This window comes from Ailuropoda melanoleuca, chromosome 1 (assembly GCF_002007445.2).
Source record: "Ailuropoda melanoleuca isolate Jingjing chromosome 1, ASM200744v2, whole genome shotgun sequence".
In the NCBI taxonomy this organism is placed as follows: domain Eukaryota; kingdom Metazoa; phylum Chordata; class Mammalia; order Carnivora; family Ursidae; genus Ailuropoda; species Ailuropoda melanoleuca.
Genome location: NC_048218.1, coordinates 123,903,356 through 123,929,718, shown reverse-complemented (window position 1 = coordinate 123,929,718; position 26,363 = coordinate 123,903,356). Strand labels below are relative to the sequence as shown.

At 44.0% G+C, this 26,363-nt stretch overlaps 1 protein-coding gene across 26 annotated transcripts in view; it reads right to left on the bottom strand.

The window, feature by feature from the left end:
• NRCAM (neuronal cell adhesion molecule) overlaps positions 1-26,363 on the bottom strand; it is a 272,829-nt gene that overhangs the window by 204,231 nt on the left and 42,235 nt on the right. For all 26 annotated transcript variants that reach the window (XR_004627115.1, XM_034666192.1, XM_034666216.1 and 23 more), the window contains exon 2: positions 10,390-10,548. The gene's annotated coding sequence lies outside the window, so the exon portion shown is untranslated. The remainder of the gene's footprint in view (positions 1-10,389; positions 10,549-26,363) is intronic.

Below are 26,363 nucleotides of genomic sequence, written 5' to 3'. Positions count from 1 at the left end.
TAACCAACTGAGCCAACCAGGTGCCCCCCACCAAGCGTAGTTTTCTTGTTTGATGGACACTCACTTGCCCTGGCTACCTCATGGGTCATCGTGAGGCTAGAATGAACAACATGCAAAGTGCTTGGTAAATTGCAAAGAACAAAGAATGGCAGCACTGTCGCCATGATTAAAAACATCATGAAGGATAAATGACTAAAGGAACCAGAGTGCAAACAATTTGGGAGGATTCAGACACGTGTATTTCCCTAGGTGGGTGGTGGTCACTGTGACCACCTTCCTACTCCCTGATGCCCCCGGGCGTGGCTGCACACACCGTCTACATAACACCAGAGTCAACCGGGTAAAATGTAATGCAGACGAGTGTAAATGCCCAAATGCACGAGAGAATTTCAGAGATGGGCCAGATTGGTAGGGGTTAGAACAATCAAGAAAGGGCGTGTGTTCTGAGGTATGCTCAAAAGGAAGAGAATGGCTTAAGGTAGCTTAGGTGCAGGGCAGGGACGATGCTGAGCAAAATCAGAGAGCGAACTCAACCGGATGAGTCACTCGGGCTGGCAGGCAGCACCAGGCGCTCACGTGCTAGAACATTAAGGCCCCCTCAGCAGACACGGGAGGGAGGGTGGCCCAGAATACCAGGACTGTGCACATTCTCCTCACCAGACAGAGCGTCATCCAAAGAGTTTTAGCTTAGCAGGAAGAGAAGGAATGAAACTAGGTATTTTAATGAGCTCTATTGCGGAGAATATTGAAGATGTGGGAATCAGTAAGAATACCTTTAAAACTCCATTTTCTAGCAGTGGATCTATTTAATAATCAAGTGAAAGTTGAAACAAAATCTCTATCTACCTATATATGTTTTTTAAAAAAATTAAAAAAGAATGAAAGCAGAACTGCTTTAGGTCCAGAGGCGGTGGGGCCCTCAGGACAAGCTCTCAGGTCTGGTCTTCTTTTCGGAAGAGGGTACCATAGTGTGATAAGCATCTCAGATAGGATGCTGGAACTAGAAATGCAAAGGAAACCTAGGTAGACATAGTTCCATGAGAGAGGAACAGCTCACCTGGTGGCTGAGGCCGAACCAGAGCCAGACTTTCTGGCTGCCAATCCAGAAAGTGTTTTTTTTGTTTTTTTTTTTTTTTAAAGATTTTATTTATTTATTCAACAGAGATAGAGACAGCCAGCGAGAGAGGGAACACAAGCAGGGGGAGTGGGAAAGGAAGAAGCAGGCCCATAGTGGAGGAGCCTGATGTGGGGCTCGATCCCGTAACACCGGGATCACGCCCTGAGCCGAAGGCAGACGCATAACTGCTGTGCCACCCAGGCGCCCCCAGAAAGTGTTTTTTAATCTCCATTATCCTCTCTCTGCCTCTTCCTATTGACAAGATACGCCAAGGAGAAAATGCAAAATCCAATACACTTAGGAGTAAGTTAGAAACTTCTTAGTGCCTTCCCCTTATCTTCTGACACTGAGGTTTTCAAAGAGCATTTAGCTTAAAAACCGAGTCCCATATCCACTCTTTAATCTTATCTCTGAGCAATTAATTGATTGAAAAAGTTGGTTCTCCAAAGCTCCAGACTTCCTGCTGTTGTTTGAAAGCCCTTCCGAGCGATTTCACACTCAGGAGTATTTTAATAATGTCCTCCCAAGATCTGAGTCTCAAAAGAACTTACACTGGGTACAAATAAATAACTCAGGACAGATTTTGATTTAATTTTATAGAGAATAGGAAGATATGGCATACAATAAGATTGAAAATGATGATAACATCTATAAGATTTTAAAACATATATAAAGACACCTATTCAATGAAAAAGGTTTATTTTCACAAAGCCACATACGAGCTATATATGGACATTTTCAAAGATACTGTAAGAGATTTTAGTTATAAAGAAAACAAATGTGGATAAATAGTGATCTTCTTCCATTTTCAACACAAAGCATATGTGTTTGAGTTTCTAGAAAGCATCATTTCTGAAATCTGAAGTCACAGAATTACAGAGTTCAGAGCTCTTCATAAATTCTCTGGGGAGCATCTCAGCGATTCAAGACTGAATGATGTTTTTCCTTGCTTTGAAGATTTTTTTAACTGTATATTCTACAAGCTCCTTTCTGTGTCTTATTGTCCAAGAGCAGAGGAATTCCCCTGATACAAACCCAACTATCTTCCTCCTTTAATTTATGTCCATTTTCTCTTGTTCTCTCTCTCCTCTGTGAACATGGACAAAACACGTCCAATATCGCCCCTCAAAAGATCTCCATTTACTTAAAGTCAGAAGGGAGTTACGTACGCCTGAATCCCCCAATCTTAAACAATTCCAGATCTTTTGCTTTTACTCATAGAATTTTCTTTCCATCTTTTTAATGACTTCAGGTTCCCTTTGGAACCTGGCCCAATTTCTCCACACACGTTATAAAAGGGGACTAACCATGTGGAAGAATGATGTCAACGTGCAGGTGATGCATCTTTTATTAACCTCCATTCTCTACCAAAGCAAATGTTGTAATAAAAATGTCACAAAGAATGCATCCTGTATTGTAACCAACTGGCCAGAAATTGCTGATAATTACAATGAAGGTCTAATTTAATGAGCGTTTCCTCTATGCAGGCGCTGAATACTTTGTGCCAAATCCTGCCAATGACTTTAAGAGATAGGTGCGGTCATCCCCCTTTTTCACAGGAAGGGCCTGGGCCAGAATGTCAGAGATCTCGATTCTGATTGCAGAGCTACGACCTTCTCACAGGGCTATAAAGATGCATCATCACAGACTCACGCAAACGCATGCATGGCGTGGCCCATGGATGGCTGCCGTGGGTCAGGGTTCCCTAGAGCTAGACTCTGAGATGGGGACTGCCATGCAGAGATTTGAGGGGGGAGGGCTCTTGGGCCTGAAAAAAGCAGGACAAGGCAGGGGGAGAAGCTGGGCTGTGGGACAGTCACAACGAAAGCCCCAGCCGACCCTACCGGTCCTACAGGGTTGTCCTGAATTGGGGCAAGGGTCTTTGTGTCCCCAAACTGACCAGTCATTGAACGTACAATGCTGCCCCGGGTCAGATGGTATAACCTTGAAGGAGGCAACTCTCTGTAGCTGAAGCCTAAAGACAACCAGCAAGGAGGGACCCAGCCTTGAGCTCTCAGCTGTCTATACCCCCAGAAGTGGGGGAAAAAAGAGTCTCAGTCCTAGAGGGGGCACAGCACCTGGGTGGCACATCACAGCTCAACTACCCTATTTTCTGATCCCCAACTCCGGGTACGGGTCTGTGTACCTATTGACAGGTTTGTAAGTAATAGAAATTGCAGAGCTTTGATGCCGAAGAAATAAATAAGACTGAGCGGAGATAAAGGACCACAAATACTGCTTTAGCTCGTGTGCAGGGAATGAGAAATCCTCCTCTATTTCTGTGACTCTGTCCCTTTGCTGTGACACATTCTCCATGTGGTACACACTCACTAAAATGGTGAGTCTAAACAAAACATGAAAAGCTTGATAGCAAAGAGGGGTAACAGAAAGGACAGAGATTAATTTGAAATACTAGTAACATAGTTATTACCCAAGTGGATGTCGCCGAATTTGAACAGTCCTGGTGGATGAAAATATGCATGTCCTCCAAGTGAAAGAGGATATAAGGGATGAAAAAACCCTGTTCGTAGTTCTGCACCCTCAATAATTTTTTTTATCCTCAATCTTTCCTCATAAATCTTATTTTTTTTTAAAGATTTTATTTATTTATTGGACAGAGATAGAGACAGCCAGCGAGAGAGGGAACACAAGCCAGGGGGAGTGGGAGAGGAAGAAGCAGGCTCATAGCAGAGGAGCCTGATGTGGGGCTCGATCCCATAACGCCGGGATCACGCCCTGAGCCGAAGGCAGACGCTTAACCGCTGTGCCACCCAGGCGCCCCTAAATCTTATTTTCTAAACGGCATTAAAAAGACATAATTGCCTCAGGACGGTTCTTGCTTAAAAAACAAAAAAACAGCCCAAATACTTTGGCTATTGATCATGAAGTGGAAGTTCTGTTTCATTTTCCTCTTTATAATGAGATCAGAAATGTTTTTAAAGTTTAAAATCGAAAGTATTTATCACTTATTGTTATCTATGTATCCATTATGCAGAAGCTTTTAAAAAGCTAGAAAGCCGACGAGCAAGAATGGTTTATCAGGACATGGATTTGAAATAGATCCCAGGGGATAATGAATCCAGCTTATATGATGGGAAAATGGGAAGAGTCATTAATTCATATTATGCTGCCTTGCTATTCTATTAACGACCGCAAAAATAAATTCTCCAGTCACCATGCTCATTGTAACGTGAGCGGCAAGATATCAGAGCCGAAGCTGGAGTTCAAAAAGTTAATAATAAACCTGAATGGAGAATAATTTCCAATGTACGCAAACAACAAAAGGCAGTGAAGAGTGAAAATTCAAATGCAGCAACATTATCTGATTAGAAATCCGTCGTCATTGTCCTCCACCAAAATGGCCCACAAATTGCTGATGTCGTCTATGACCTCTCTAGTGGGATTGAATGTGTATCAAAAGTTGGTGGCTCAGCATTTCCTTTCCCCTTTCTTTGTAAAATCCCACACTACAGAAGGGCATAGGGTAATACATTTTACTGGTAAGTACGAGTTGAGCCTGTTGGAAGACTGCCCGTTCAAAACGTCACCCTGGCCACTCACCTATGGCTTCAACTTTCTAATAGGAGTGGTTCCCAATCAGCCTCGTCCAGCAGGATTCTGTGCTCTCACCACAGGGTGGGAGGAGGGCTTCAATACTTGGACACTATTTCAAACTCTAAATACTTTTATCTATCTATCTATCTATCTATCTATCTATCTATCTATATATTTATTTATGTAATTTTGAGAGAGGCAGTATGTGTGCTAGTGGGGGTGGGGTGGGGGCAGGGGCAGGGGCAGAGGGAGAGGGAGAAAGAATCTAAAGCAGGCTCCAAACCCAGCATGGAGCTCCATGCAGGGCTCGATCTCACGACCCTGAGATCATGAACTGAGCCGATCATGATTTGCGCGCTTCACCAACTGAGCCACCCAGGCACCCCCCAAACTCTAAATACTTTTCAGTGGCAACTCCAAAGCTAACATCAACTCTCTCCAGTGCTTTGTCCACATGATGGCACTTGCATACTCACACTGGCGTCCGAGCAGAAAGCCGCCAGCCAGTGCTGTTGCCTTCGGTACCCTGCCCACAGCAAGACATCTCAGAAGAAGACCCTACAACCAAGCCGAACCACAGTGGCGAAAGGCTGGCATGCCCTTTCCTAGCCATCCTACCATCTTGGGCTCTCTGTCTTCAGTGGCTCCCATATCTGTCCATCCTTGTTCGTGCTGTTGTTCTCCCGACGTAGCTATGCTATGCAGAGCACGGAACTATCCATGTCTCCCTATACCGGCCCCCACTTACCCAGCGAAGGGTGGTGCACCTGCCTCGCATATCCATGATACACTGTTTCCACTGCCGGTTCCATAAACACAAACTGCCAAGGGTTGCACGTTCTGGAGACATCATGTTAGTCTGTGTCTTTCACCCACAGAACATGAGTGAGACAGAAAAAGAGATGCAGAGACAGAGACAGACTGAAAAAAGAGAGAGGCCCAAACAGGAAGACCTATTTCGTGGGCCCTGCCCATCAACGAGTGTAAACTCCTTTTGTTACTGGCCGCTTTCGGGATGAATGAATCACGTTCTGTACACGCACTCTGACGACTTGCGGCCCACTGCTTTCACAGCAATGACTGACCACTCTGTGACTTTCAGAAAACAGCTCATTGTCCTTGAGACCACCTACAAGTCGCTAGCATGTGCCATCGTTCTAAGCTACACCAACTCAGCATTTCCATAAATTCATTTTCTGTCCACAAACGTCATTGGGTATTGCAATGTGTTTGACCAAATCAGAAATACCTTGGGCTTAAAAGAGTTGGTTTTAAAATAATTAATGAGTGTCCTTTTTTTAATGTATGAAAGTTATATTTTATTTAAAAAGGGGAAATAAAACTGTTAAGTGGGTTGTGCAGCTAGTAGTTGAACTGTGTGCGAATGTGCCTAACACAATGTGACTGAAAGTACCTAGTACGGGAGCACCTAGGTGGCTCAGTTGGGTAAGTGTCTGCTTTTGGCTCAGGTCCTGATCCGAGGGTCCTGGGATCAAGCCCCGCGTGGGGCTCCCCACTCAGCGGGGAGTCTGCTTCTCCTCCCTGCTCTTGTGTGGTCTCTCTCTTTCTCAAATAAATAGATAAATTCTTTTTTAAAAAATGAAAGTAGGGAAAAATTGGCTGGATAATTAATGTTGAGATGATTATCCTTTTTTAAGCAGAATGGAAACATGGGTGGTTTTGATTCTCTATTGATCCTTCATTTCAGTAGTGGAACCAGCTTAGAGAAAACAAAAACAAAAGCCATGTTAAAAAAGTTTAAATTACCAAAATTAGACATCAGGGCCTAAAATAATAAAGCAAAAATGTTTGTTGAATGGAGAGTGGCTGGCCAAGGCACATGCCATCGGCATGAAGAGTTTGATTTAATTCAATTTCTTATTACTTTTAAGATATCTAGGTAACCTCACAGCAGTGCAATAAAAATGTGGAATAAAAGAAAATGAGTAGGTGGAAGGGGCAGCCTGAGTTTCAACAGACCAGGGCCCTGACTCTGGCTGTTAGCATTAGATTAGGTCAGTTACTTAATTTTGCTCCAAATTAATTTGCTTTTGTGTAAAAGTGAAAGTGAAGATTAATGTATCTGTAAAGTTTCTGGGAAGATGGTAATGAAAGGGACTACAAAGAGTAAAAAGGGAGCATTTTGTGATTTTCCAACAGGTCTGAAAGAAAAAAGTCAGGAAGCTAATTAAGGCCATAGTAATCAAATAAAACTCACTCAAAATAGTACGATTGTCCGTATTATTTGAATTTAAAATTTCTACCCATGACATTCCCTCAAAGAAGGCTCTGAGTAATGTCTAACTGGGGTAGACAGCTCTGAAACAGTGCAGCCTCTGTTTTAACAGGCTCCCTTCATGACGTGCTGAGTGATGCTGGGGAAACCCAAAGGAGGGACCCTGACGCAACCTGGAGAATGCAGGAAAGATCCTGCCCCAGTCTCCTGTGGGCAACGCTCAAATCCTGGCCAGAGCAATGAAAGTGATGACTAGATAAGAAACCAGGAGATAAACAGAAAAAGAATTATCCTTTGGAGAACAAAGCATGTTCCCTACATCACTTCTGTAAATACTGTGAATTCAAATGAAGAATGGCACTGGCCTGTCACTCTGAAATCTTAGGGTTTTCACTGTTTAAAATACTGGTTTAATTCTCAACATTTGCTGCAACATGGATGGCACTGGAGGAGATAATGCTAAGTGAAATAAGTCAAGCAGAGAAAGACAACTATCATATGATTTCTCTCATCTATGGAACATAAGAACTAGGATGATCGGTAGGGGAAGAAAGGGATAAAGAAAGGGGGGGTAATCAGAAGGGGGAATGAATCACAAGAGACTATGGACTATGAGAAAGAAACTGGGGGCCTCGGGGGGGGGAATGGGATAGACTGGTGATGGGTAGTAAGGAGGGCACGTATTGCATGGTGCACTGGGTGTTATACACAACTAATGAATCATCGAACTTTACATCAAAAACCAGGGATGTACTGTATGGTGACTAACATAATATAATAAAAAATCATTAAAAAAAATACTGGTTTAAGTTTCCTTTCATCAAACTAAAAAAGTTCCCACATTTGTCCTAGGAAAAGATATTTATTTATTTGGAGACTCTATGAGCAGGGGGAAGGGCAGAGCAAAAGCGAGAGAGACTCTCAAGCAGACTCCCCACTGAGCACGGAGCCCAACGTGGGGCTCGATTCCACAACCCTGAGATCATGACCTGAGCCAAAATCAAGAGTCAGAGGCTCAACCGACTGAGCCATCCAGGGTTCCCCTAATTTATTAGACTAAGAAAATAAGACCAACAAATACAGATACAAATGAAATGGTAATTGTGAATGTGGTGAGTTGAGTTTTAAGGGTATGAACAGATAGCGTTTCTATTGAAGTATGGCTGACATATAATATTATACTAGTTTCAGGTGTACAACATAGTGATTCAACAGTTACATACAGTATGAAACACTCAGCATAATAAGTGTAGTCACTATCTCTCGCCAAACAACATTATTACAATATTATTGACTGTATTCGCTATGCTGTACTTTTTCATCCCCATGACCTATGTATTTTATTTGTTTGTTTATTTATTTATTTATTTTTAGAGAAGGAGGGAGAGAGTGGGGGGGAGGGGCAGAGGGAGAGAGAATCCCAAGCAGGCTCCACGCCCAGCACAGAGTCCCACATCGGGCTCAATGTCACAACCCTGAGACCATGACCTGAGCCAAAACCAAGAGTCAGACACTCAACCGACTGAGCCACCCAGGTGTGCTCCTATTTATTTTGTAACTGGAAGTTTGTACCTCTTAATCCCCTTCCCCTATTTCACCCATCTCCTGACATCCCCCCATCTGCCAACCACCAATTTGTTCTCTGTATCTCTGAGTCTCTTTCCGGTTTTTTGGGTTTTTTTTTTTAAGATTTTATTTATTTGAGAGAGAGAGACAGAGATAGTGACAGACAGCACAAGCAGGGAGGAGAGGGAGAAGCAGGCTCCACACTGAGCAGGGAGCCAGATGCAGGACTCGATCCCAGGACCCTGGGATCATGACCTGAGCTGATGGCAGACACTTCACCGACTGAGCCACCTAGGCGCCCCTCTTTCTGGTTTTTTTTTTGTGTGTTTGTTTGTGCATTTGTTTTGTGTTTTAGATTCCACATTTAAGTGAAATCATGATTTTTGTCTTTTTCCATTTGACTTACTTTGAAAGCTTAAATATAAAATCGAAGTTATATTTTAAAAAGATTTTTAACTATTGCCATAACTCCCAAATCAATTTTTCTAGCCTGGAACCCTCCCCTAACCTCCACACTTACACTTCCAGCTGCCCAGTGGACATTTCTACTTAGATGTCCCACATGTACCTCAAAGTCCTTTCTTCCCCAAGACCAGGTCTCCTTCCCCCCTAAATTCCCTTTATGTCACCAGAGTCAGAAACCTGAGAATTCCAGATCCTAACATTTTCTCACTTCCAATGCCCAAACCATCACCAAATCCAGCATGTTCTAGCTCTTTCAAAGCTCTCTTCCTCTGTTCCTCACTGCTTCTTCTCTAATGTCATCCCTCTCATCTCTTCACCAGATCAGTGCCAAACAAATCTTCCTTTAATCTTGCTCCTCCAGCTGTTTCTCTACACTCTCTCCAAGGTAACATGCCTAAAATACCAACGACTGCCATCTTAAATCCCCTCAATGCTCACACACACACACTTCATACTTGCGGTTCAACAACCCTGAACAACTTACTACTTCTGCATGCAGGTTTCGCACCCCTCTCCCACAGCTCTTGCTGGCAATACCCTACTTCACTCCACCAGGCCAACTCCTAGTCATCTTTCAAGGGCCATTTCAGGGACCACCTCCTCCAAGAAGCCTACTTTTACACACACAATCTCTGGCCCCAGGCTGCATTCAATGTCTTTTTCATTCTTTATTTCACTCTCGATACACTTTTATCATATTGGAGTTGGTCATATCTATGTATCTGTCTCTTGCACTTGGCAGATATTCTTTGAAGGTAAGGACTTATCCTCTTTGCTTCTTGAGATCCTAGCAAAGTTAACAGAATCAAAATAAAAATGAATCAAACTATTAAAAAAAACAGACTGGAAGGCACTAGAGTATTTTGGGGGATTATAAATATTTGGAAATAGTAATTGTTTTTCTTACTTATGCAAATAATACTTCATGGTTTACAAAGTGCTTTCATATATATTATTTTGTTTTATCCTTAAAACAATCCTAAAAGGCAGGGTAAGGCAAATACGAAGGCTCTCAGAAACCCTAAAAACGTAAGAAATTCCTCTGAGGAGAGAAATGTTATGATTTTTCAAGGTGCGTGTATGCATGTGTGTGCGTGTATGCGTGTGTGTGCGTGTATGCGTGTGTATGCGTGTATATGCATGTGTGTGTATATGCATGCGTGTGTGTGCATGCGTGTGTGTGCGTGTGTGTATGCGTGTGTGCGTGTGTTCAAATAAATCTTCTTAGATCAGAGCTACAACTTCAAATAAATTCCTGTTGCATCAAAATAGCCACTTGATTTCCTTCACAACTACTAAAGAATTCTCCTGAAAAAGAAAAACTCTCAATTCTTTGTAGAGAATTTTCAATAATCTATCTCCTTATTCACTCTTTCCCAAGAAGTAGATTTTAGAACACAGAACAGCTAATTTCAATTTCTAAAGGCAAAGAGAACTGATTTGCTCTCACCTTCAGAAGATCCACTGGAGCCAAGAGTCTCCTGAAAGTTTCCCTGATGTTTGAAAGCTGTCCTTTTCTTAGGATGATGCCAACAGCTGACAGCAGCTTTGGCCAAAGTCTTCAACAAACACGGGTAGTGGGTGCTGAGGAAGAAAATCACAAGGATTCCTGAATAGGAAACAAAAAACAAAAAATACAGAATAGTGTAAATTGTTTTGGGTTAGTTAATTCTATTAAGCTGATATTTCATTCTACCATCCTACTAAAATTGACAAGGGGAACTTAATATATATTAAATTCCATGATTAACTTTAACCACACATTTCTGTACTTAAGAACATCAATGGCTTAAGACTTTAAGCAATTTAATGGCCACAGGTAATGAAAACAGGTAACATAATTCCAATGACATTCTAGTGTAGGATAGGAGTCTGAATGACCCCTAAACAGCAGGAAACAACTGTGCACACAAATTAAAGAGGAAAAATAGGCACTTGATCTTATTGTCCTCTAATACTTCATGGGAATACTGGTCGCTTTACAATCACATCAACACACGGGCCGTGCCTGGGAAGAATCTAATATCGACTGAAAAGAACAAATAGTGAAGAACGAAGTATTTGATCAAGGTTGACGATGTCAGGGAGGAACTCAGCAAAGCAATTACATTTTAGAGGTGGCTTTCAAAGCGGTGAGAAAAGAAAGCGTCTGGGAATAAGGGACGTTGCTAAACACATCATTGTAAGAAAACAAGCATAAGGTTAGAGTAGAACGAGATGGAACGAAGCCTTCATTAAATGGAAACCGACTAACAGAGGCGTTGGATATTATGCTTAATACCTCACTTTTAAGAGAATGGGTAAAAATCACAGAAGAGAGTGTTTATTCAGAAAACCTCTTTTAAACCAGAACTTGGGGTCAGAGTGCAGCGAGGAGAGCGGAAGGCAGGAGTGCTAGACCTGCCCCCAGCACTGACCGTGGGCTTGCTAAGTGCTTCTCAACCTTGCGGGCACTGGGCCAGCTTCTAGAAAGTATCGCTGGCTTGGCTCCATCCAGGCCAAATAAATCCCTGACACGAAATCAGATTCTCAGGCGGGTTGGAGCCCAAGCACAGGCACTTTTTCCCAAGGACACAAAGTCAGAGAAGATGCTCCAACATTCGGCCTCTCCCTAATGGTCTGCACCCGATAACTCAAGTTTGTCTTAAAACAAACATGACTTAAATTAATAGTATCCAAAGTTTAAGACCCTGTAAAATTAAATAGTGCCCCAATTTTCGAGAAGAGGAGACTGAGGCTCTGAGAAGTACAGTGACACAGGCAAGGTCCAAGCAAAAGAACACCTCGAGGACGGAATCGAGGCTTCTGGGGAGATCATGGCAGATCCTGAATGGGGGCTGGACCCAAGTTTCTCTCCGGCCGGGCCGGGAAGACAGAAGACACGGAGCCACACCCAGACTAGGGACGGATGTCATAGGCTCTCCGGGCTCCCACCCCCTCCAGAATAATAAAGGTAAGAAAGAACCCTACTAGCCAGATGACAGCACTTCATTTAGCTAGACACTGTGCAAAGAAGTGCTTCCATCCTCACGAAATTCTCAGACCCAACTACTATTATACTAGTTTATTTATAATTTATGAATGAGGAAGTTGAAGCCAAGTGAGCTCAGTCTTGTCTCCAGAAAGGGGGAACTAGAATTTTAACGAAGCGAGTTTCCCTCCTATCCTGGTATTTCCTAGCCCGAGTACAGTAACAGGACGCTGGAGGCAAGGCTGCTGCGCTGTGTCTGATTCTGTCTTTTTTGGTGACACGCAGTCTCCCGCTGGGAAGTGGCGACAGAGGCATCCCGGAGTCTTCCTGGTGCTTTCAGATTTTCTCAGATGAAATATGAATTTCTGTTGTTTGTGACGGGATTAACATTTTATGGAGTGATTTTTATTCTCCCTTCACAACACACACACAACCACACCACATACACACCACACACACACACACTATATCACACATGCGCGTGTGCACGCGCACACATACACACACACACCACACACACACTATATCACACATGCGCGTGTGCACGCGCACACATACACACACACACACACACACATCCAAATTAGTAGAGTTTGAACAGTGAGATTTAATTACACTTCAGAGACTTCAGTTGCTTGGGCAACTCTGAAGAGTCACCACCGAAACCTGCCCTACCTGACTCAGGCCATCATGAATCTGAGTTTGAAAGCCTAATTGAAGTATGTGGAACATCATTTACAATGCATTTGGAAGAAAAATTATCAAACATTCTTACGCTCTTCTTCAATCATCTTAGAGATGTATCCCTGCTGTAGTTTGCTGCCCCATTACATTTACATTATGTAAATTATCCCCTTTCTTTAAATGGCATTGTTACTGACTATAATAAAATCCAATTTACAAATAGTCCACCTATGAAATATATTTTATTTAAGAAGCTAAGGCAAAAACACTACTGTTTCTGACACCTTAGGCATATCCTAATTATACGGTGGCAGAATTATCTTCATGGCTCATTTTAGTAATAATGCAAAAAGATGGTTTTCATTAGACCCTTCTGGGAAGAAATAAAAGAGTGGCAATAAAGATAAAAACACACAATTTGGGGAATTGGAGGGGGCCTAGAAAGGTCACTGTATCCAACCACCTATCAGCCTATGGCCTTTTCCATTTCAAGGGACTCTGCATGAAGTTGAATCTTGCTTTCTGCAGCTTTCACTCACTGGTCCCATTTCTGGCCTTTGGAGACCTATCCACATTCACATTCCAATGCAAAATCCCAGCCCCAGCCCACTGCTCCAAAAAGCAGGGGTAAGCTGTGGTTGGAACAGAGGTGGCCACTGACTGGACCGGGCATGGGTATCTAATGTGCGCTTGTCCCACGGAGGCTGGTGGATGATCCACGAGGTAGCTTTGTGCAAGGGTCTTGCCCCAGAAGAGAGATGATAGTCAGCCACGTCAATCAAACCAGCTCTCTCTGGGATTTGGAGTGAACGTCAGGTGTCAGAGGAGAAGCTCCAGAATATGCAGAGGGAAACAGAAAGGCAGAAAGAGGGATTGTGAGAGAGAAGAGGCACCCTTGAAGTTGCCTGCCCTGATAACACCCCACTTTCCAGACCCTCCCAGACAAGGAAGCTGTGTGGGAAGTCCCTGCTCCTTAGGGGGTCCTGAGTCTCTGGTCTCTACAGCTCCAAACACGCCGTACGTGTGCATTAAAACGGCGGCACCTCATTTACCAGCTGTTCTTACAGCTGTGAGTCAGGTCGACAACAAAGATCTCCCTTATCTTTCTGTAGGTATTGTTAGAACCAAGTAAAGGCTTTATTTTCACCCCATTAATAGTTCATCTTTTAAAAATGGAGTTCATTATTCCAACTTGCCAAAAATTCTCAACTTCTCAATTCTCCCCTTCCAGAATAGTTGTTATGCCTTTTACCTTCATGCCATCTACAAATTAGACAAGCGTGCCGTCTACAATGACGTTCATGCCATGACAAAAACACTAAGGCACGATTTCACAAAGAGTGGTATTAAAAATAGCAAGACCCAAACTGTTAATAAATAAAAATAAACGTATTTTAGTGTCAAGGTCATTACCTAAAATTAATAGTTACCAATTCTCCAAATTGACTGCAAATCATCCTGAAGCTATAAATTGCTACATAAACTGACATGACCAAGCAATTCATCTGCTGCATAAAGGTTTTAACATTGAACTTGGTAGAAATGGCCAAACCCAGAAGAATTAGATTCCAGCATCATTAGAGAAAATTAGGTCATAGTTGAGATAATTGGCAACATGAACTTTGTCGTTAGAATAATTACCTGTGCAGCAGACCAAGAAGTCATGTTTGAGAAGCATATTGCAAAAACAGGGCCAAGTTAGCTCCATCCTTCCCGGAGGCAATCATGGAAATTAGCAGAATCTGTCATTTTAGGTCATCTGGTTTGCCCATGCCAAAGTGAAATTGTTCCCCAAAGATATCAACTGGTTTGTCTAATTTAGCTTTCTGTAGGTCTCACGGGATCCCTCTTTATAGTAAAGCGCCCCATGCTGAAGAGCTTTTTAAGTTCTCGTGTCTGCTATTCTCAGTTTTTCTGTGTGTATCGTTCCTGTCAGACTATGAAGCCGAACTTTCTGCTGGTGGTCAATGTGCCTGCCCAGAACAACCCAACCCGTCCTCACTGCTCTAACCAGATACTTCCGGTCCTCCCAGGACTGACTTTGTGTGAAGTAAGACTGGAAATCCTCAGAGGGAGGGCCCGATGGGCCAGTCTACAAAAGCACATGAGCGTGCGTGTAGATTTCCCACCATCTCTGTTGAACACGGAGAGGCCTTCCTGGCTTGCTTCTTTTTTTCTCAGCTGTGTCAAATTGTTCAACTGTTCATTCAACAATTACTGTGTGATCCACTGGGGTCAACGTACTACCCTGGGAGCTGTGAGACACACAAAGACAACAAGGACTTGGCAGCTTCTGCTTAAAGACAGAGATGAGAGCTCCTAACACCATCTTGTGTTGTAGGGCATTTTGCGAATTATTTTCACAAAAGTCATCTCACTTGACACTGAAAAATAAGTAATTTTCTTGCCATCTTACGGATAAAAACAAAGCTTCGGTAAGGTTAGGTGAGTTATGAGTCATTGATTACAACAAGCAAGTGGCAAAGCCAGGACTCCAGAGGTGAGCTTTGGGATTCCCAGTCTATGTCACTCCCACCAACCCATGGGCGCATTCATTGTTTACACAGATAGAATGAGTACAGAACAACATATATTGAAAGCTTATTCCATACTGGGTACTTTGGGCATATATCTGATCCATATATTTGATAACAACTTTACACGGTGGGAGATTTCATCATCCCATCCTCTAGGAGAGAAAAGTGAGGACAAGGCTCAGAAAGGGAACAAATGGCCCAGTGTGGCATGGCTAGTAGGTGGCCAAGGGTGATAAACAGCATGAGAGCAGTGCCACCGGAAGAAATGAGGAGGAAGTCACTGGATCTGTTGCTAGGAAGGGCGCTAAGAAAGTTTGGGAACGTTTTCTAGCATTTCCAGAACAGTGAGACTTTTCTTCTCTTGCAAATCCTGTGAGAAGACACTGGCATCAGAGACAAGAAAAACATGGCAGTTCCAAGAAAAGAAGGCAACGTGGCGCTCCCTTCTCCCTCCGCCGTGGCCAGGGGCGTGTGAGTCACTTGATGGCACAGGGAGCTGCCGACATGAAGGCCTTCTGCTGCTTTATTTAACACTCGCAATGTATATTTTCTAGTCTTTCAAATTCTTTGGCTAGATCACGCTGGTTAAGCAAAGCAGAGAGAAGACTCCCTTGGCATTCGTGGCCTCATGTTTGTGGCTGGTGATTTTAGAGTGACTGCCCAGGAGGCTCACTGAGTGTGACATAGCAGTGTGCCAGGACACCAACGGGAAACACGCATGCTCGCTGGCCGCCCAGCACCCACACCTCGGTGCAGATTCCTGACTCTGGACCTGATTTCAGGTATGAAAGGAGGAAGCCAGGAAGAAAGGAAGTGTGCTCCAGCATTCAGTGGGTGGCTCTCATGGCCCAGAGGACGGGCTAAGGGGTTCCTACACAAAGCTTCGGTTAATCCTACAATAATCCCACAAAGTGGCCCGTATTATACCGATGTTCTACACGGGCATATAGACACACAATGTGCATCCTGGAGTCAGAGAGCTTGTCCACGTCAGAGACAGGACTTGAATGCGGTCTGTCTGACTCGCTGCTATGGCATCCCTCTTACCTCTCTGCTGATGTCACAGAATGAGCAAACAAGTAAACAAAAACTTTGCGAGGAGGGGAAGACACTGAGAGATAAACTTGAGTTAATGTTGGAAAGCCAATTAACTTTAGACATGAGGTACAGTCCCTGACTTACAATGGTTCAGTGTACGATTTTTGGACTTTACGGTGGTATGAAAGCAATAGGCAGTCCATAGACACTGGACTTCAAATTTTGAATTGGATCTTTTCCCGGGGTAGCGGTATGTGGAACGATCCTCTCGCCATGCTGGGCAGCGAGCCGCAGTCTGCCAGCCATGCGATCACTGGGGTCAACAAGCCAAACACGTGTAACCACTCTGTTTGTCGCTTTCAATACTATATTCAATAAATTACATGAGCTGCTCAACACTTCATGACCAAATCGGCTCTGTGTTAGATGATTTTACCCAACTGTCCGCTAATGTAAGCGTTCTGAGCACCAGCAACGTGGGCCAGAGGCTAAACTGTGATGCTTGGTAGCTTAGGTGGGTTAAATAAGTTTTAACTTATGATATTTTCGATTCACAAGAGGTTCATCAGGACGTAACCACACTGTAAGTCGAGGAAGATCTGTATATTAAAAAACCAAAAAACCAAACCACAGGGCACTTAGTGGAAACATGTCCCATGGGAAAAGCCAAGCACCGCTACAAACCTTTCCATATTCTTGAACTGAGAGATGCTCTGAAGTCTTAGATATCAGTCCCCATAGGGCCTGCTGTGTTCCTGGGAATTCAGAGGTAGAGGGAGAAACGTGTCAAATATAGGAACAGGTCTGGCCCAGCAGCCGATGAAGCATGTGAATGACACGTACACTGTGAAGTGTCAATAAATTGCAGGGGGTCCCGAGGTGGGAGAAAGCACCTCAGGCTGGGATTGGGTAGAAAGTACGCCCAACTCTCTGAGCCACCGGCAGTGAAAGAAAGGGGTGATACTGAATGGTAACTCTAAGGGGGCAGCGGAGATGAGGGGTGATTTTAGGCCAGGGAAGATGTGAGCACATATGTAACCATGAAGACAGAGGAATGAGGAGAGACCAAGCGGGGCGGGGAAGGGGCAAGGTGGGGGGAGCCGTGCGTGGCAGCACTGGTGGACAGAGCGCTAGCCTGGGGCGGAGGGCTGGGTGCAAGGGACGCACACGCAGGCTCAGGGAGCCCCTGCCAGACTTCAACCACTTTCCTGACCCATTTCAGGTGACTTCAGAGAGAAGACTCCCCAGAAATGAGTTTTCAAGAATGAATGCAACAGCCCCTCTGCAGAAACCTGCTTATTTGCATATCAGCCTGGCCTCTTGCTAAATCACAGTTGGAGTCAGTCAAAATGAAATGAAATGCCAACACACTTCAACAGTAATACAAATGCCTTGCAACCTCAAACTTGGGTTTAATAGAATATACAAAACAAATTTGCTTTGATGACTGAAAAGCAACTGAGCCAGTTCCAACTTGAGCGGGGATTTGTTTATTTTGCGGGGGCCCCATCATTATTCAAATCGCTCAAGAAGGATTTAGTGAGCGCCTACTGGGTAACACACGGGTTCGAAGCTAGAATGCTAATGATTTTTATTTTTGTACTTCGTTTTGACTGGATTGTTTTAGATCGGGTCTGATTTTATTTGGGGAAACTTCTGCGGCTGATTTTTAGTGGCAATTATTTTTTCTGATAAAAAAAGTGTTCTCATTTTTCAAAATATGAAAAGTACAGAAAATTAAGAGAAAAAACTAAAACAGAACGGTTTCTCCCACCACCAGAAATAAAAACTGTCAATGTTTTGGTCTTTATGTCTTTCGCGTGTTTTATTTTTTCCATATGTATGTGTGTCTGTGTACACATTTTTCAAAACAGAAGTGGTGTAATAAACTATTATTTAGTAACCTGCTCTGTTCACCTAACAACTCAAAATGAACATTTCCCCAAGTCGTTACATATCCTACAAAATCTGGGTAATAGTCTACCATAGAAATAAAACATATTCATTTAACCAATTTCCCAGTATGGGCCATTAATGCTATTCCATTTGGCGTTTTTATATCATTTTCTAAAAATATACTGTTTTACTAGCATGGCTGAAAAACAACCAGTAATGTTCTCTCTTTCTTTTTAAAGGTTTTATTTATGTATTTATTTTAAAGTGAAAAAGAGAGAGAGAGTACAAGTGGGGGGAGGGGCCGAAGGAGGAGGAGAGAGAGAATCCCAAGCAGACTCCAAGCTGACCGCAGAGCCCGATGCTGGGCTTGATCTCACAACCCTGAAATCATGACCTGAGCAGAAATCAAGAGCCAGGTGCTTAACCGACTGAGCCACCCAGGCTTGCCACAACCAGTCAAGTTCTTACGCAATTGGTAGACAGATCGTTATTCAATTACAAAGTTCCATTTCCCTGGTTGGGATTGGGGGTCCGCTGACCTCAGGCTGGGTGCCCGTACAGAGCGGCTCCGGCACACGTTCCCACCAGGCGCCCGGGGGTCCTTCATAGCCCTGCCCCTGCCCCTTGCTGTACCGCTGCAGCTTGTAGCCTGTCCCACCGCGTCAGCCCAGATTACTGAGAAAAGCTTGAATTTTCCAATGAACATATGAGAGCAGGATCCACGGACAAACGGTCCCCAACCCCAGATAACGTGTAGATAAAGGGCAGAGAGAGAGTCTGAGGGAAGCACTGTTAGCCTGACATAAAAAACACTAACGTTTCTCATTGTCTTAATGGGTCATATTATGTCTCAAAAGAGACAGTGGGCTAGACTGGGAAATTTTAAGTAACTATTTCCATCAATGTTGTTATTATTAAATAGTAGATGAGAAGACAGTACAAGTGATACGCCTTAAGCAGCTCGTGATGTTGAGCCTCGAACTGCGGTCCGTTCTCAGCCCTGCTGGCACTTAGGAATCCACAGTCGGTGTGGTGATTGCCTTGAGCACGGGGATGGTGCCGCAGGGGGATACGCAAGTCAAAACTCCTCACTGTCCATTTTAAACATGTGCAGTTTTTTGTATGTTAATTATACCTCAATAAAACTGTTCAAAAAAATTAAGACCCCCTCCCGAGTGCCCAAAACCTACCGCTGAGATTCTGATTTAATGGGTCTTGAGTGAGGCTCTTACTGTGAAGTGGAGAACCATTCATCTAATATATACTGGGGATGAAGAGTGCACTTTTCCCGACAAGCACTGAGTACTGTATAGAATTGTTGAATCATTATATCGTACACCTGAAACTAACAGAACGCTGTATGATATAGACTTCAATAAAAAAAGGGGAAAAAAAGAGATTCAATTATACTTTTAAAATGCAAAAAAAATTAACTGATAAATTGATGCGATCGACATGAAATTGGTAAGGATCTTTTTAAAGAAGTGATTTTGTCATGGTCAAGTATAAACAAGAACAAATCTGCTTTTTTTAAAAATGTGCTACCCGTCAAAGAAACTGAGAGGCTGGCTTTAATGATGTGCAATAATTCCTTAACCAAACTTTTAAGAGCCTACGGTGTACGAAGTACTCTTCGAGGCAGAGCATAAATCGTGTATGTAACTTTTTATGAGCCCAACGTTCTCTTGAGTGGATTGAAACCACATTAAATTCACAAACTAGTTTAAACATTTATTTACCTAAGAAAAGCCAAACACAGGAAATGTAAAAATGAACCTGTTACGGCCCCATAGAGCGATCATGGATTCTCTATGACAGCGGTTCAAATCCAGGAGGTTTTGCTCTATTTGCCAAGCCATTGAGCTACCCACAGGCTTTTAGCAAGAATGTGGGAAAAGCTGTCCCAGAAAATCGGAAGCTTCCTGCCAGAGGGCACCATCATCCCCTCCTGACATTTGAGGCTCTGTGCCACGGCTCCCTCTATAGATACCAAGACGGCTTCAAATCCATAATAAAATAGCCAAGCCCTTTCATTAGAGAAAATTAATATTCAATATTCACTCGCATATGTCTTTACTCTGTTATTAATAAGAAACTTTGAACATAATTAGTATTGGCTTTGAGTGCAGTTTAGAACTCGACCCAGCTGGAAAGGAGCCAAGGAGCACAGAGTTTCATTCCTCTCCAAGGCTCAACACTCTCTCAAAGGGATTAGAAGAAAAAGAAATGGAACCATTCAGGAAGAAATGGTCTCCCTGAGTTAACTGGGATGACGGTGTGTGGCCGGGGGGATAGAACTGTAGTTGTCTGGGGCATGGCCCTTCTCCGTCGCTGTCACCTACGGCCTCCATAACGTGCCGCAAAATGAAATCAGATCAATGAAGCCTCTGGGTCAGGGAGCGGGAGGTGTGACATGTCCAGGGAGCAGCTCAGGGTGAGGCAGGGTGCGGGACACCTGGCCAGGTGCAAAAGGAGAAGAGCAGCAGCTCTGCCGCGGAGGGACACGGCCCCTCTCATCATGAACAGCAGGCAGGAAGTCAAGAGCAAGGTCAGGGTCGGTAAGGGCAGAGTAGTACGAGAAACGTGAACGCGGACAAGGGAGGATCTCCTGACTGCTGACCAGTATCACCACTGCAGCTAAAATGAAGTCATATTGAACTTGTTTCTTCCTCAAGAGAAATGGGTGAAGTATTTTCTATCCCTTACAGGAAAAACGTAAGATCGACTTGCAGCTCGCTCTCACTATGCATCCCTTCATAGCTCCCGCCTACTAACAGCCTGCGACGGCTACACTCCTACCAAAACCTGGGGCTCCCCTCCACACGTCCTCCCCAAATTTCCCCATCTACCTGACACCTACTGTTGGCCTCTTTAGATCCAATGCCTGGGGCACGCTTCAATTCCATTTCATCCCTGACACCATCTCTCAGCTCACCCCAGTTTCCAGGCACCGTGCCTGAGGACCAGGTCACCCCGTCTTCATCCCAGTGCTCAGCTAGGGGTCCAGGAACATGGTGTTCTCTGGAGGAGGGCACAGTGCCTTAGCTCCCCATCCCCAACACACACACACACACATTGTTCTAGGTGCCCCCTTATGAGAGACTTGTGACGGTGAGAAATTCAACTTAAACACAATTTCCCCCAAGCAAAACCAATCCTCACCAATCACAGAAACTGTGAATGCTTGCCTGATAAAATAATATGCATAGATTTCTGGAGGGAACTGAAATTCTACACTATCCTTATCATAATTCCTAGTTCTCACCACCAAACTCAAAACCATAAAGAAAAAATTATATTCTATTCTACTTTCTTTAAAAAAAAAAAAACAACTATATTTGGTTGAGTTCCCACTAAATCAAGCCAGGTGTGTGTCTCCCCTTTGGCTTATTTCTGCCATTGCCCTGGGCTGTTTTTTTTTTTTTTTAAGATTTTATTTATTTATGTGACAGAGAGACAGCCAGCGAGAGAGGGAACACAGCAGGGGGAGTGGGAGAGGAAGAAGCAGGCTCCCAACGGAGGAGCCGGATGTGGGGCTCGATCCCATAACGCCAGGATCACGCCCTGAGCCGAAGGCAGACGCTCAACAACTGCACTACCCAGGCACCCCTGGTTTTTAATCATTACAAAAACCACAATGCTTTAAAAAAAAATACAGGCAGACTCATGAGAATCTGCTCACCACACAGGCTTCTAACTCGGGAAACTCCCAAATCCGTAGTCCTGTGTTTTGCACTCTCGTCCACCTGCTGAAACTAAGCAGACCCTACAATTCACGTTAACAGACTTTATTAAAGTATAGATACAAAAATGCAAGCCCATGTGTACATACTAAATGGTCCATGATCAAATTTTGGTCTGGGATGTTGTAATATGATTCACTTCACTGCAACCGTATTTACCCAACTTTCTTACAAGGAAAAGCCCTCACAGAGGGATTTCAACCTCAGTTGATACCCATCAAATGGACCTTTAAACCATTACAAGCCATGTCACATGAAGACTGGAGGGTAATTTTCTTGGAGAGGACATGAAGGTGAAACATGAGAGTTTGCTCTTTAAAAATCTGATGGGTTTCCAGGGGTGGAATGGTTGGCAAGTCTCACTGCACATGCAATGCCCTGGGGCACGTGTAGAAATGAGCTGATGCTTGGGCCCCATTCCCAGGGACTTAATTGGCCCAGGGTGGAGACCTGGCCTTGATCAATTTTTAAAGCTCATTCTAATGTGTATTAGAGGTAAACCTTCCCCCCGAGGTGGATTTTACTTCCATAGAGTTCTAAGAACTTTGTAATCAGCAGAGCTGCCCAAGGAAAGAACAAGTCACCTTGGGGGGGGGGTGAGTCCTGTCATAGCAGGTGTGGAAGGAGGGGCCACACGTCTGAGACCCTCTCAGGGACGGGGCAGAAAGGGGTCCTCAGATCTTTGAAACTGATTTTTTCTACATACTAGTTCCACCTGGGGTCAGTATTTAAGTTAGAGTAAGGAGAAGAATGTCTCGTTCGCAATGTCCTGCTTACAACAAAACAGGTTTTCTAAAATCTTTCATCTTGTCCACGTAAAACTTGTTAATCTGCACAATGGAATCAAAAAGTTATTGTTTTAAGTATTCACCTATTTTAAAAAAATCTTTACTTATATAATGAGTTACATTATTATATTCTGATTTTTTATACTCTTTTCTGACTTTCCACCACTTCCACCTGTAAAGGCCTTTTTAAATCAGTTCGCATTTGTTTTTCTTCAGTTTATAAAAAAGAATTTCTCATCCTAAGCGTTCTGCGAAATGTCATCGGTACACAACTACCTACGGCCTCCTTCCCAATTATCCTTCTGTTTTCTTCTTTATTCTTTTTTTTTATATTTTATTTTTTTAAGATTTTATTTATTTATTTGACAGAGACAGCCAGCGAGAGAGGGAACACAAGCAGGGGGAGTGGGAGAGGAAGAAGCAGGCTCCCAGCGGAGGAGCCCGATGTGGGGCTAGATCCCAGAACGCTGGGATCACGCCCTGAGCCGAAGGCAGACACTTAACAACTGAGCCACCAGGCGCCCCTCTTCTTCTTTATTTTTAAACACCAACATGAACATTTCTTCTGACCCTTTCTGGGAGATGAACTTCGGTTCTTATTCAAAGGATGATACCATTGCAGGGTTTTTCCCTCTAAATTAGGCATGAGAATACATGCAGAAGTGAAGAGAATAAATGTCCCAATCCTTAGGTTGGGGATTTTCAGATTTTGATTTAAAAAACAGAGCTGACTTCCAAGAGGGCTGTGAGTATTTAAACTTACAAGAATGCAGAAGAAAATTGTTTCTCCACTTCTTTGCCAACACTAGATACCAGCAACTTTAACTTTATAATCTCAAAGGCAAAAAAAAGGTCCCTTTATGTTTTGCCAAAATTTGGATGATGAGCCAAAGTAGAAATAGCAATTTTCTAGATTGTTGTTACATTTATTTAAAAAGGGATGAAGCTAACTATCATAGCAGATGTCTAAAATCTCCCCCAAAACCTAGCATTTTGCTTAGAGTCTAGGATTCTGACCTTTAGAGATAACTCCCTCCTCTTTACAAACCCTCACAACTACAGCCCTTAAAAGACAGCTCAAAACTCACCTCCTCCAGGAAGCCTTCTTTGATTATTTCCCTTGAACTCACATTTTTTTTTTTATCCTTCCTCTACTCTGATCCCTCAGTACTTACTTAGCTTGTGTTAACTCTTAAATCCCCCCGTCTATCCCAATAATACTAGTAAGGTAGAAACATAGGAGGCCAACAGAAATGAATAAAGATTTAGTCAACATTTATTCTATTTAGTTATTAAGCTAATATCTATTTATTGGGTGCATATTAGACCCACTTTATGTGCTCCTCCACATTTGTCCGCCCCTCCCCACACTGTTGCCCTCGCTGCTTGCTCTGATGAAGTCCCAACTCTTGCTGCCCTCTTGTCTCCTAACACCCCCTGAAGTCTCAGGCTCCCTGGGGGTGACGGCTCTGGCTCAGTCTCTGTCACGATTAGCGTGGCAAGAACTACAGCAGCTCAGGCATCCCGGTCCACCTCAACAGGGACTGTGGGGGTCCTGGCTCCTCCCACCACTTCAGGATTCCCAGGGAGCACCTTGCTGTGGGTAGAGAATCTGGCTGTCCCCCAGGCTGACCACAGGGCTGGGTAACACAACCTGGAAGCAGGAATTAAAGCCCAATGGGGTAACCTTGGCCAATGAGAGACAGGCGACAAGAAGGAGCCAAAAGACCAATGCCTTGCCTTTCCTCCCATGAGAGACTACTGTGAGGGACAGGGCTTCCAAAGACCTGTCTGCAAGACAGTGTATGTCACAGAGCTTCACTAGCTGTGTTCCCACGGGAAGCTCGGAGCAGCGTGGTAGCTCATTTACCTTGCTTCCTCTAGTCCCTCACCACTGCTGTTCTGGAATCGTACCTCCTCCCAAAACCTTTCCACGTGAGTTCTGCCTCAGAATCTGTTTTCTGGAGAGCTCAAGCTAAGACATACCTCCTATCCACAGAAACACTGCACTATACATTAGCCTAGCCCCCGGGAAGGGGGACAAAAGGCAGACAGAAGCAACCAATTCTGTCCCCAGCAACCTTACAACCTAATCGGAGAGGCAAGACATCCACACACAAAACCACAGATGAAAAAGACTGAAATGAAGGATGGGAAAAACCAGAGTGAGTGGAATAAAGGGATAAATTGTGCAGAGGTTTAGAAAATGGGAACTGTTTTATAGTACACTTCGAACGGGGCATATAATAAACACAAAGTGTTCACAGAGAAGAGGGAAAGCCTCAGATCTCTCTCTCTGTAGGGAGGACAGAGGTGGGAGGACGGAGGTGGGATGCTAAGGCAGGGGATAGGCAGGGCAGAAGAATGAGGACACCAAGGACAGTGTCTGGTCCAGCAGAGGGGGACTTGGCGGGCAGGAGCAGGACAAGTCCCGGGTTCATAGCCGAGGGCTGTGGAAGCATGGCACAGGGGTCTTGAAGGTAGAGGACATTCCCCACTCTGCCTAGTCCCACAGAAGAGATGACGTTTTCATTCTCTCTGGAGGGTAAATAAAGTCCATGTAACCTCTCCAGCCTCTCCCACTCTCTCCCTACACCTGAGGCATCAGCAAGGAGAGTGTTTTCGAGATAAACTGAGCCTTCCTGCCTCTCTCGTGGACCTCCCAGCTGGCAAAGAGGACAGGCTCTGCCTGCTGCCGGGCCAGGAGGGAGGGGATGTCCAAAGGAGGGGGGATACTGGGGAGCCCTTGGGGGCTGCACATCTAACCGACAGCTTCTCCCATCAGCTCGGACTGTAACAAAGCGAGCATTTCTCTCTCCATCTCTCTGGTTTTGTGCTGTCTCTCAATTGGTGCAAACTTGGCTGGGGAGGGAGGGTGGGGGGTGGAGAGGGCAGCAGGGAACAGGAATATTATTTAATGACTCCCTAAACGACTTAGACCTTTGAAGCATGATGCAATGAGAAACGTGATAAAAGAGATAATAAATGCTTCTCAATGATGTGGTTGTCCCACAGCCTAATTTCTGCCCATCAAAAGGAAATGAGTGGGCTCTGCGGCTTCCATGTGGTTTCTCTCATGTGGTTCTTCTTGGCCTCCAGGGTTTTCTGCAGTGGCCTTCTCTGGCTATACTTCTGCTGGGGAGTTTCTTTTTCCCTCCGAGAGACACCGCAAGCATTCCGTTGGTTTTCCGCACCCCAGAAGAATGACTCTTCCCTGACCGAACAGGGCGGGCAGCTCAACGTGAGCCCGTCCCTCCACACAGCACGACCAAGACATTCATCGTCATCCAGCGAGGATCACTACAGTACCGGAGATTTAAATCACAGGTTTGCTTTAAACAAAACTGTGAGCGCAAATCAAGGAATCAGAGACACAGAAAAGACAACACATCCCTGCGATAGTACCATAGAATCTATTTTAATCAGTGACTTAACGGATGTTTGGAGACATTCCAGTAAAACTGACATGGTTGTCAATGTTAGATGGAATTGCCTCTGGGGGAAAAAAGAAAAGATTAACCCTTAGGCAGGTGGCGAAGAAACCTGCTTTACCAGCACTCTGCTTTGCTATCATTTCTCTGATCAGAGAGGTTTCTAGGACAGCAGGTCACACATTCTGGCCAGAAGGCAATCATGGAGGGATCTTTTTTCTTTTCTTTTATATCCAACTGCCTAGCTCTCTGGGAAAGAAACAAATAATAATAATAAAGTCTTTCTTAACTAAATAGGTTAATACCCGAAGGAAAATCCTTTTGTAATATGTTTTT